The following is a 13,928-nucleotide window of genomic DNA, read 5'->3' on the forward strand; positions in this document are numbered from 1 at the left end:
AATAGAGTCCTCTAAGTTAGAGAAGAATTAGGAGTGCAAAGGGTTAAAGGAGGTCTAGTTTCCATCAGAATTTCACGTGAAAGAATAGAATGCCTGAAAATTTCCACGAGGCTTCCAGTTGAAGCTAAAGAAATATCGACAGCGAACCCGAAACGATTGGAGTTGACGGTTCCAGAGGCGAGACGCGGGGAACCGTGAAAAATCCAGGAGTCCTGATTGCTCGTGAGTCAGACGGATTTTTTCCGTAATGCCAGTTCTGCATCGAGGCTTATCCTAGTTACCGGAGGCCGGTGCAACTGGTGCATCGTATCGCCAGTGCATTGCCCTCGTGACGCGAATATGCTTCTCGATCGATTTGCCTCGGCCACGGCACGGATCGTTCCCCCCCCGCAGCTTGGAAATTCTCGGCTGCACGGTGTGCACTGGAACGGTGTCGTGAGCCAACCGCTATCTTTTCCTTCATTCTGATTTCCTCATTTTTCCCTTGTTCATAAAATAATACACAAACTTCAAGTATACTTCTTGCATCATTCACCCTTTTTTGCCCTTTGGATCTAGTGATCTCTGAACTGATCGATGTTACACGAATATATTAATTTTCAAAGAATAGGTTAACTTGGATATTGAAGATCAAAGTATTATCCAGTATTATACTAATTGTAACCCAAAATTAATGTCGATTCTAAGAAATAAATATGGAGTTTCTGAAGAACCCTGATAATCGACTTAGCAAAAATAGTGGGAAATCGTATGTTTCTTTGTTATCTAGAATAGCTTGTAAGTCTAAAGCCCTAGAAGTAGTTATTAAAAACTTTGTATTTAAAAAATTACATACTTTGAATAACAACTCTAAAGTCCTCAAAGTAGTTACCAACAATGTGACCATTCGAAGCAGTTCAGAATATCTCATTATAATCAACATAGCAAAAATTGCGAATACTCTTAAATCTCATGATTATTTAGAATTACAACTCTAAAGTCCTTGAAATAGTTACTAATTCAATTTTCATTGATTTACTCAATTTTCAAAAATTCTCGTAATGGAACAAGGCGAACCATGAATTGGAGCAGCTCTCTGAGGCGAACTGTCAAGTATCAACGTCGAAGAAAACGAACAAGACCCCTTACTATGCTACTCGAGGCTCGATAACGATGCCACGATAATCTACAGCGATTCGGAGAGAGACAATTGGTGGCTCCAGTGGTTCCCATTTGCAGACGTTATTGCGTCGAGGAGATTTAAGTCAGAAAGTCAGGACTACGATCGAGTTCTGCCATTTAATCCGCTCGCGGTGGAACGACTCGCCCGGTGTCGATACGTACAAACTGTATTGTTTGTCGAGTACTCGTGCTGCGACGTTGATAGAGCCTCGATTCGTCCTGATCCACGACTGGAGTGTCGCTTACTCTTTGTGCCTGGGTTAGAAATTTACCCAACACTCCTGTTCCAATTTCTGTCCACTTAATACCCTCCAAATCCTGTACGAAACAAGACTTATTGCTTGAAGACCACAGCCATATCGAATGGATCGAATAACGATAATTCTTCAAAAGTAGATGTGGATAAATTCATGTTAAATATTATGAAAAGAAATATTTTCACTACAGTGAATCATCGATCAGTGTTCGAAGGCTCCTTCTCACTAACATAGAACCCCAACTGTATCATTTCGATTTTATCAATCTTCTGTAGGATGATAGAAAACATTTTTTTTTATTGTTTTTATTGCTTCCATATTTACAGACCTTGAAACAAGTCCCTTCGCCATCGTGGATTTCACAAACAGACATTCATAATACATACATAACTAGATATGTAATTTTAGTTAATTACACCTTCAAAACTATCAAGTAACTACGGCTAATATTTCCCACATACCATTAGAAATATGTATTCTATCCTACAGAAGATCGATAAAATCGAAACGGTACAGTTGGGGTCCCTCTCTTGTGAGTGTTCATACGTGATCCCCACCTTCGGGGTTCCCCCGTGGAACCAGTCAAGCGTCAAGTAGTGGGGATGGACGTCAGACTGCCAAGGATCCTTCAAACATTCATCAATAATTTACTGTAAACGATTATTTACATAAATCAATTTATCGTAAATCTATCGAAAAATATGTTTCGCTAAATTTTAGGGCCAAAACACTGTCTCGATCAAAAGGTGTCATTCAAGGGATATTTTACCACGGTTTCAAGGTGCAACTGTTTACGTGTCGAGATTGAATCGGTCGTATTTTCGATTCCGATATCATCAGAAGAGGTGGTATACCTGTTGGCCTGGAGATTAAGATCGCCAGACATCAACGACTTTATGACACTCGAGAACGGTCACGAGACACCCGCAGGTCCGAGTTGGCTCGAGGGTCGACGTTCTTTTTCGCTACGTGATCGCGTCGAACCGTGTCGGAGAGCTTGCGCAACCGAAAACTCGATTATCATGCTTGTCCTAGGTCTTTCCAAGGCGAACCGTGAAAAAAAAAAAGGAATTAAAGAAACGGAACCACCGTTAGACAAGCGGGAAACTGATGTTCACAGCGGCTGTGTGGATCGACGTCCGCAACGGTGGAAACCGAAAGTGAAGCAGGGCTCCTCTCTCTCCCTACCCGCGAACCGTTTCTCGCGCCGTTAATCGTTCGCTCTCCGTTGATTTTCTGAATCCTTGATCCCGTTCGCGAACCGACCCGTGAAACTTATCCTCGCCGTTAGACGGGTTTCTTTTGATAACCAAATGAAATGCTCGCTCGGACGAGACTGGTGAACTAATACAAATTCAAAGAGACCTAACGTTCATTTAATGAACACTGGAAGAAACCAAGGTTTTTTTTACAGTTTTGCAGCCATTGGAGGGGATGTTCCGAAGGAATTGGAAGGGTTGAAGAAGGAAAGAATTTGTTTTGTCTGTTTGTTAATAGATAGAATCTGGTAAATGTGAACAATTCTCTAGATTGTGATTATTTATGCAAATTGGTAGTTTTAGTGATCAGTTTACGAAAACTATGCTTCGATGAGGGAATATACTATATGAAAAATAAAATGAAGTGGATATGTCAGTTTTGATTGAAACTTCTACTGTATCACATTTTACTCGATTACATCAGTTATAAATATGTACAGTGAGTGTAAAAAGTATTTGTACACCCTTTAAAACGGAACAACTCTTTTAAAATTGGTCCAAATGACTTGAGTTTTGATTTCAATGAATGTTTCAGTATGTACATAACTAACATAAATCTTCGATATGTATTTATTAAATTTTCATTATAGCCTCAGATTAAAAAGTTGTAAAACACGACCTTTAATAATTGCAACTTTTTCAATTTTTTTTCTTCACATCATTTAGTAAACTAATGTCTCTAACTTCACAAAAAAACTCAAGTTATTTGGACCAATTTTAAAAGAGTTGTTCCGTTTTAAAGGGTGTACGAATACTTTTTACACCCACTGTATATGTGTAGAATTTAAGAAAGTTCATTAGTCGTCTAGAATATTATTTCCATATGCTGTATTAACCCTCGTACAGACCTTAATTATTAAGTGCACTCTTTATCAGCAAGATTTGACAGCAATAGTTTATAGACACAGAAATAGATACTTCAATTCCATTTTAACATCAAGTACAATCGAAGAAATAGTAACACAACAATTCATTGAACATGGCACGAGGGTCAAACCTATCAACTACTATACACAGATCATAGCTCCGATAGAATTACACGGACATAACACCCATACTTAATGTTAGCATCCATACTGTAATACGATACTGAACATACAGTACGAACGATCCTTTTATTAAACATAAAATCTAATTGATTTCCTTCCAACGCTCTAGGATAACACTAACCACTGCACCTATTCCAATAACTCCCGCAAACGATAAAGCAACAACTCCATTCGATCTTACAACGACAGACTCCACAAGTACACTACCACCCGTCGATCCAACATCATTCATTATTCAACCATTCCCCATCCTACCTCAACAACGACAACCGTACCAATAACTGAAAACGTCAATCAAAGTCCCCACGAAAGATCTGGCTCGACGCCCATTCGATCATCCCGCGCAATCTGTTCGATCGTCCGACCTAATGCAATCAGGAGTGGGGGCTCTCATTTCGATCCCCATGGGACCACCTCAACAGTTTACCATCGGTCCGATCCCCAATCTGGCTAACTCTAGAGACACGGAAGAACCAGGATGTTTGCTAGTTCCACAGTTGCAAAGTGGCCTATCAATCTCGATTAGGCTTGACTATCCTCCAGTCGACGTCAGAGGACGCGTTATCGTGGTCTTTTGGTCCCGACTGCCCAATTATCCTAACCGTCCAAGGCCAACACTAACGTCGAATCATGGCACGCGTCAGTGGTCCAAGACGACGTCAGCCACAGTCGTGAGTTAACGTTGTTGATCCCCGTGTGTTCGCCTGGCGACGAGGAGGAACAGGGCCAGATAGGACGATTAAGGTGGACGCAACGGATAAGCAGATGCAGAGTAGCAGTGAGCGCGCGCGCACTTAACGAGGGGAGAACGGGACGCGGAGAGAAACGTCCGTCCGTCGCCTGTTTCTTCGTCTGACGTAAGAGACTCGTTATCGGGACGACCTTAAGGCCAAACAAGCACGACCGCGCCAAGAATCCGCGCGATTCTAGAGCTGTGATCCTAGAGTCTAGACGGGACACGTCGGTGCTCGTGTACCGATTACGCGAGACGTTGCACGCGCGATTTACTTGGTATTTTTGGGGCGAGTTCGTAGGTTCAGTTGGTGGACGATGCTTGCGGGCTACTCGGAGGTGTTCTGCGTTCGTTGATTGCTGCGTTGTTAGTAGTTTGTGGGAATCTGGGTAACGTTGGTTTGGAGGTGAGAAGCAGATTGATGAAGGGGTTTGTCGTGGTTTAGGAATTTGGGGGCGAGGTTACCGAGGTTTTTGGATTAGGAGTGGATGATCTATGGTTCATACTATAATTTAACCCTTTGGATGCTATGGGCGTATACAGTAAATCTTCGATGAGTGTTCGAAGGCTCCGAGGCATTGATAAGAAGAGGTTCCCAGGTGTAACGATGGCTTTTTAATGGGGTTTAGCACAGTGATAGAGCTTGGAATTCTGAAGCCCATGATACTTGTTTCAGTCTTATACTGCCATTAGTTTATGAAATATTTAATGTTTAGTACTGAGGAACCTTGGAGCACTCATTGAGGATTTACTGTATATGTGTCCAACGAAAGCTATCGGCGTGGATTGTGGACTCATATATGCGTTTGATTAATGTTTTCAGCTTATACAGTAATGTCTCGATGAGTGCAACGGACTTGTGTCCGCTTCAAGGTTTTCAGCCATTCATAAATTTATTTTTTGCATATTGTCGAGTCTCTGCTTAGCTTCTGTTTACTCTGTTTTGATTGGTTCAAAAAGGGAGCCCCCAGTAGTGGGAATAACGTCGCTGTTTGTGTCGCATTCATCGAGGATTCACTGTACTCTTGACAGAAGTAATAATTATGATATTTGAGATGGACACATGTACTTATGGCTCTATAATTAGTTACCTTAGCAACGACAATTATGGGATTTTGTCTGTTTTTGTAATATTTCATTCATTTATTTTTTTTTAGATCAGGACTTCGGTAGGATATGCGAAAAAGTATTCCGTCCGTAGAAAGCGTTTAAATCTGAAGAGCTCCGCACTCAAAGAGCTTGAAGTAATTTAGGAATTGAAATCTTTAACTGTGGTTTCAGAATATACTTAATGACCCAGGTTTTTGGCTAAAATAGTCTATGATTAGGATCCTGGATTAGAATGCAGATCCAAAGGTCTGAATCATTTAGGAACCAGGGTCGAAAGAAACATAAGATCTAGATTCAGGGATTCCAAGGATCCAGAACCTAGAGTAGTCTAGGATCTAGAACTTTCTGTGGTTAGTATTTCCGGATTCAAAGTGATCTAGACCTTTAGAGTCATAATGATCTAATCTCAAAATCAATGTTTTACCAATTTTTGGAGTTTAATACCACAAATTTCTCCTGAATTTATATTCTCATCAGGATAATTCACAGATAAATCAGTAATATTTCAACACCTAAGCCGGTTACGACCTTTCCAGACGTTCACACCCTAGGGTACCCTGCAGCCGTTACAGCGATCCTCTCCCATAAAAGGTCCCACCGTTCCCATCGAAATCTAATACATTATTTGAACCTTAGGCTGGAATTCCCGATGGTATAATTCTCATTACTAAACTGCAAATTTTATGCATTTATTGGGTAGATGGTTCTGTAAAATAGAATAAAGGACAAAACATTAATCGAACGCAAAAAGGTATCTTAATCCAATAAGATACTTTTGGGAAGAATTCCTACTTTTGCTCCTGTAGTTATGAATCATTTGATCGAATGTTGTTTTACATAAAAATTCGCAGTCTACTCATTACGAATTCGTCGGATCGACGAGAATTGTTAACAATACACCGGTGTCCATACAATGTCAAACAACACCGACTCCGATACACGCATACATTTTTCCAGTCGTCATTCCCGCTTTGAAATTCATTGGCAGTTCTTAAATAATCGGAATCATTAAACGGCGGATGTTCGTGTGCGCCGTCGTAATTATTATTGTTGAGGTCAGGCGGAGATGAACGCGAATTATCGGGCCCAACCCTCGTTATCTCCGCGCAGACTGTGCGTTGCATTTCAGAAAATGTTATGACTGGCCACGATACACGGATACGAAATTATTTACGCGGGGTCAGCACGGAAGACGTGCTTTAAACGCGATTCATCAATGATTCGCGAAATATCGGCCCGTTTTCTGTTTGCCGAGCGAAGACAATGTGCGTTTTCGTTTTCTTCTTTTATCATCAATAAATTCAGATTCGAGATTACGACAGGTACGATACGGAATATCGATCGACTGGGATCTTTCCTCGAGATCCTGTTTCCTACAGCACGGTATTTCGTCGATCAAGATCGAACACGATACGACGGAATATTTACGATCGAGCCGGCTGATTAATTTAATATCGATGCCACCACACGCGTTTACGAGCGATAGATTTCACGGTCGACGATTATTTATGGGCCGGTGAAGAAAAAAACGAACGTTACCTAACAGAGATTACGGATTACTTTGTATCGCGGTTCAATGATCTACGTGAATTACACAAGAAACACGCTCCGAAATCTTCGACTGAAATCCCTTAATCTTAAACAGAGAGTCGTTAACGAGTTGTTTTCTCGAATATGGTCGATGTTTGGATGTTAAGTCCTCGGGATTATCTACGTTTCTTTACATTTTTGGATTAGCTTGTTGCGAACGGCACAATATTACAGTGTATCTAAATGAAGATATATCAAAGGAACGGATCGAATTTTTATCCAGAATGAAGATCGAACTGAATACTTCAGTTTCCCCTTTAAACATCAGAACAATATAAAAAGATTAAATCTATGAAGAATTAAGTTACTGTTCACATGACATGAATAAAACAAAATCTTCTGCGAAAATGACTCTAAAAGGGTTAATACATTGTTTAACACTAAAACTACTCGTTCAAAATTTCTTATTTTACGATTACTGAAGTCATAACAGTCCTTTTGTCGGAATTTACGTTGCCTTTTACTTTACTGTATATTTTATGTGATACTACATCATGCTAAATTATATTATATATTATACAGAGTACCTCTGAAAATAAAAGCAGCATACGGTAATTCTATATAAAAAAATAAGTCGAAAATATAGAATAACATTTTTTCCTTTTAGACATCATTTTCAAGAAAATCGACTCGGCGCATTAATCTGGAACGCGTGGATTCATGGTAGTAAGTAGAAACAGTATGCAATGACCAGACGCGCTAGCGAAATCCTCTTCAATAGCACGCCTATCCAGATTTTCTCGAAAAACTTAGCCTCAAATGAAAAAATTTTATTTCTTTTTCATTCTTTTTAAAAATCACCTCATGTTCCCTTCCACATAGCTTTCATAGGCAGCCTATATAGGTATATTACTGTATTATACAACATAATTTACATTCAACGATGATCGTTCTAGTTACTAAACATTGAAAATTCCAAAAGACCGATTCCCATCCAGTCTCTAGGAAAAAATACACTCCTCTGTTCGTTAATTAATTAAAGTGTATACCACTGTCACGATGTTAATCACTCTCATCCTATCCGATTATCAATCATCCTTTTACGATCGACCACCTCGAGACACGGCACACGGAATCGGCATCGGCCATCTCGGCGAATAAATCGCGCGAGCGTCGAGGACCCCGATAGCGGTAATAAAATTGCGTGACGCGCCGCTCTCGGCCCGGATAAGTCGTACTTCCGCGTTTATATTTCACGCGAAGGTATTTACAAGTTTATGTCCGGCTGGCACGGCAATAATAACCGCGATATACCGATGGGACCACGTGGCGGTACAAGAACGACCCTTCGATCTTTCTCTACCCCATGTTCGACGTAGTGTCGCGTGGGTTTCAGATAAGAGATGAAAAGAACGAGATAAAGTTCTGTGGTATTTATGGGGCTATGCTAGTGTGACGGTTTCAGAAAATTGGATTTTTCTTTTTTGCAATTTGCAACAATTTTTTGAGGAAGAGGAAGGTGTTTTATATGGCCTGGAATAGGTGATTAGCTGTAAGTATGAAACATTTCTCTTTTTATGCTCTAAAACAGTACTTCAAAATTTGATCGCGTTTTTCTCGAAGCTACTTTTTCTTAATCGGTGGCCATGATAACTTAAAAACTAATTGACCGATTTAGTTCAAACTTGGCATACCTGTTCATCAGATGTGTCATTCTAGCCCGTACCACGAGTTTTTCGATATATTAAAAATTACAAATTTGAGGGTTAAAAACCAACCATTTTTATGTAAATAAATTACACCTTTCGTTTGGGAAGGCGCCATTTCTTTGTTTCTCAAATTTTTTAAATTATTTTGGTACGGGCTATAGCCACACATATACAAATTAAGAAAATATTTGTTTTTTTTATTTCACACAACCACAAGAGTCTATACTATGACCGCCATGCAAAGGAAATTTCGTTAAGACGCTCTCATAAACGAACTGTAACTTTTAAAAAATACATTGTTTTTACTTTATAAAAATATAGCATACTTTACAAATATTATTTAGTGAATATATATATTATTTAAATTGATAAGTTCAATAGATTTTCTTTAAAAAATTATATAGCCGTCACTACTAGCATAGCCCCTGAAATTAATCTAAAATTAATAAAAAAAATTCATACAGCGTGAATCATCTAAGTCGATCGCTTTGCATCACTAGTGGACAAAGATTTTCAATATGGTGTAGGGTGAAAACGCACCAATGAATGAACTCATAAGAAATTTCATAACTATTAGAGTCGAATTTTAAATGACAATAATAGTTATAAATATTTGACACATCAAAATTTAATTTTTTCAATATCTACACCTTACAACATATAGATTTCAGTTTGAAAAATTGTAAAAATATATTTAATTAAATTGAAAAGAAAAAATACAAGTTCTACCAGTGAATGAGTAATATTTAGTAAATGAACATTGTCTCAACTTAATTTACTCATTTTTAAATATAATGTTCATTCACAGTTACGTGTATAATTGCTGCCGTATCCACTCTGTTATATGTATATTTTATGCATACGTAGGATATACAAGTGTTTAAAACATATTAAATACAGTAAATCCTCAATGAGTGTTCGAAACCTCCCCAATACTGACATCGAGAGATCCCTAGGTGTAACGTTGAAACTTTTTAATGAAGTTTAGCACATTGATAGACCTTGAAAATCTAAAGTCAATGTTATTTGTTTCAGCCGCATGTGGTCATTAGTTTATGAAACATTTAATGTTCAGTACCGAGAAGTCATTGAACACTCATCGAGGATTTAGTGTACACACTTGCACGAGTAATGGAAATTCATGATCACAGTCCTGAATTCGGTAATTGCGAGCCTCCTCAACGAAACTCCTTTTTCCAGGGAAAGATCTAGGCTAGACGCGCGATCTCGCGACCCCCATAAAACGGCGAAATAAATCACCGATAACATCGTTTCTACGCGGGCTGGCCCCGATCTGCAAATAATGCCGAGGACGAGAAACGATAATTGTCGATTGTTCCGAACTGAAAAGAACTCCATTCTCGTACGTCACGAAAGCATCGATTGCAAGAATGAATTCAATCATGATGCAAATTGTAACTACAAATAAATTGCTAATCCCGTTTCATGGAAATGGTACCTAGCCTACTTTACAAACCTTTGCAATTTCATGCATTTACAGTAATATTTGTGTACGAAGAAAACAATATTTAGTAAAATTTAATGGTTACTTTTCAGGAAATCGAAAGCCTGTGCAGTTACAATGATGTTCATTCTCATTCTCTAATATTCCCTACCAATGGTGAAAACTTGTACAAATGTGACACGTTGGCTGCCATGTCACGCCCAATTACCTAGTATTTTATCAATTAAAAAATTACAGTATAAAATAAGTTATTTTTACAGTTACATGTCACATCAGAAATGTTTGTTATTTTCACTAATATCAGATGATTTCAGGGTTTCTTTTAATTTGATTAAAAACGAGAATAATAAAAATGAACTTGCCATAATGTATGGTTCGATATATTGGCAACACGAGGAAAGATTAGGAAAATCAGCTCCACTAGCCAACATGTTAAACAAATATCAGGAATTATGTATTAAATTTAAACTGTGTTACTATTTACTGAAAAATATCGATACACTGAAAATAGATTCCTCCAAGGATCGTTTTAATCCGTCGCGAGAAAGGTTAACGATGTTTTCGCGCACGCGTGAGATATCGGTGTCGTGTCTTATTATTAAAATGAGCTCGTTTAAAGAATCGCGGAGGACCTATGGAATGACCTGATCGATCGTTGTGGAATCGGACACGGTACGCGGCGGCGGTTGTTTATAGTCTGCGCATATACGATTTAGTTGCTCCGATAACAATTTGTCATCATTTGTCACGCGCGTCACGAACGTCACGCAACACGGGAACGACGATAATGCGAGTTGTGGCGGCGGTCTTTCAGGAATTTGTTATTCCGTCGCGGAAAATCTAACGACGGTTAGGTCAGTTGTCGCCGGTTATGCAATCGTGGAATCGGACAGGAAAAATGTGGGAAAGATAACGGGCGACGTGTTTCCTGGAAGATCGATAAACCAGACGCAGAACGCGACGACGACGTGTTTCCATGAGACGTTTTGCAAGCTTTACGAAATTCCAAGTTTCTCGGTAAGGAATTAAGGATTGTTTGCTAATGTAGCATCTTCCTTTTTGGGATCGGTTCGGTCTACCGGACTGAGTCATTCGGAGAGTTAAGATTAGTATTCTCGGACGGCGACACGTTTTGGATTCGATTCCTAAGCACCATAGACATTTGGGAACGCTTCTTTATGGTCCTAGATGACTATAATGAAAATGGCACTCACTGGTTATACAGAAATTGTTAAGTACTCGTTGGAACAGCTAATATTAAGTCTACCAATAACGTGAACGTTCACTTCTAGCATACTGTTTGGGAAATGTTCGTCACAGACCGCTTTAGATCTTCATCATTGTACCTTCGCCCTGTATAACTCAATATAAACCCTACTCTTATAAAAATCGAAAAAAAATCGGTATTTATTTCGGTTTTGATATAGCTTTGATGGCATAATACAGGTATCAAAATCATACCGATTTAAGTCCCTGATTCTCTTCAGTGGAATATTCCACATGCCGTAATTTTATTCGACTGGTAATGGGTGAATCATCTTTGAAAAACTGCTCATTCCTTAGTATATACAGGGTGTTAATTTTAACTCGAGCACCTAAATTATTCCGCTATTATTGAAAGTAAGAAAAAATGATTAAAGAGAATGTACATGATTTTAAGGCGTGCATTTGATGGTGATAAAATATTTTTTACTTCTTATTACGTTTATTTACTTCTGTATTATTCAAACTGAAGCTGATTTCTGCGACTTCAGGGTCACTTCAAGGTCATGGTGTGTAGGTCGTTGAACTCATCTTGACGCCGACTACCACAGCATGTCATAAAAAATACATGTCAATATGCAAAAAAAATACGATGACCTTGAAAACCCCGTTAAAATGACCTTCATAGGATTTTTTTATCACCATCAGATGCAGGCCTTAAAACCATGTACGTTCTATTTAGTAATCTTTTCTTACTTTAAATAATAGCGAAAATAATTAAGGTGTTCGAGTAAAAATTAACACCCTTTATACCTGATACACTTCACTACGATGAGAATTAAACCTACTACCAATTAAAATTCTACAAATGCAGAATGAACATGTAGATCCTTTCCGAGGAAACGTTCTTTATTCACCCCGCTAATGTTCACGAATCCACCCTTACAAGGAAAAGAAACAGACATAAACGAATTTCTTTTACATGCACGCCTTAAAACCATGTACGTTCTATTTAATAATTTTTTCTTACTCTAAATAGTAGCGAAAATAATTAAGGTGTTCGAGTGAAAATTAACACCCTTCATACCTGCTACACTTCACTACGATGAGAATTAAACCTACAACCAATTAAAATTCTGCAAATACAGAATGAATCTTCTGAACAGAATTCTTGAATCACCCCGTTAATGTTCACGAATCGACCCTTACAAGGAAAAGAAACAGACATAAACGGATTTTTTTTATATGCATGCCTTAAAACCACGTACGTTCTATTTAATAATTTTTTCTTACTCTAAATAGTAGCGAAAATAATTAAGGTGTTCGAGTGAAAATTAACACCCTTCATACCTGCTACACTTCACTACGATGAGAATTAAACCTACTACCAATTAAAATTCTGCAAATACAGAATGAATCTTCTGAACAGAATTCTTAATTCACCCTGTTAATGTTCACGAATCGACCCTTACAAGGAAAAGGAACAGACATAAACGAATTTTTCTTACATGCACGCCTTAAAACCATGTACGTTAGTAATTTTATCCGGAGAATTAAACCTACTACCAATTAAAATTCTGCAAATACAGAATGAATCTTCTGAACAGAATTCTTGATTCACCCCGTTAATGTTCACGAATCGACCCTTCCAAGGGAAAGGAAAAGACATAAACGGTCCGTGACGCGTCGGATCCTCGGTAAAGGAGGGCTGCTCCTCCGGTCGTTTTCGAGTTCGTTAATCGTCGAAGAGACCCAGTCGCGGGAGCTGTTCGCCGCGGCGAAACTTCAAGCTGCCAGCTGAAAGAGTGCGCGTCGAGGCTGAAGTCGCGCGAGCTCGCTAACGTTCGCAAACGCGTTGTTCCAAAGGACTTCTTGTAATTAACTGTCTAGACTGCCGACGTTATTATCTGGGCCTCGTTAGCGTTATCTCCAGCAAGCGGGAAACGTCTGCTGGAAATTACGCGAGCGTGTGCGCGCGCGCACGCGCTTCTGGTCGTGTCGGACTCGTGCTGTTCCGAGGGAACAAGACCGCGAAAATTACCGCCCTCCGTCCCTTTTTCTTCCCCCATCCTTGGACCCTCGATCGATTAATTAACTCCGGGAACTTTGAGTTTCGAGGAGGAGGCGCGCATTTTAATAAGCTCGACTGTGCCGTTCGACGACTACTCGATCGCTTCAGGTGTTGCTCACCGATTCCGAATGAATTGTTCCATATCTGGGGGAGGATAAAGTGGGGGTTGATTCTGCGATTTTTCTTTAATTTTTTGTTAAATTCATACCATTGTGGTCAAGATTGTACTCGATTTTCTTTATGGTAAGTCCTTGATTTACGCGAATTTTTTTTTGTTGACTTGGTAGATTTTTTTATTTAAGGGAAATCCTTGAAGACGAATTCATCGAGTATATGGGGGATTTACTGTACTTTGTAATGTACACAAGGAGAATGAGCTAT

General features: G+C 39.0%; 1 protein-coding gene across 1 annotated transcript in view; it reads right to left on the reverse strand.

Moving 5' to 3' along the window:
• LOC107187759 (histone-lysine N-methyltransferase Suv4-20-like) overlaps positions 1–13,928 on the reverse strand; it is a 193,821-nt gene that overhangs the window by 24,957 nt on the left and 154,936 nt on the right.

Source organism: Dufourea novaeangliae, unplaced genomic scaffold (assembly GCF_001272555.1).
Source record: "Dufourea novaeangliae isolate 0120121106 unplaced genomic scaffold, ASM127255v1 scaffold101, whole genome shotgun sequence".
Lineage (NCBI taxonomy): Eukaryota > Metazoa > Arthropoda > Insecta > Hymenoptera > Halictidae > Dufourea > Dufourea novaeangliae.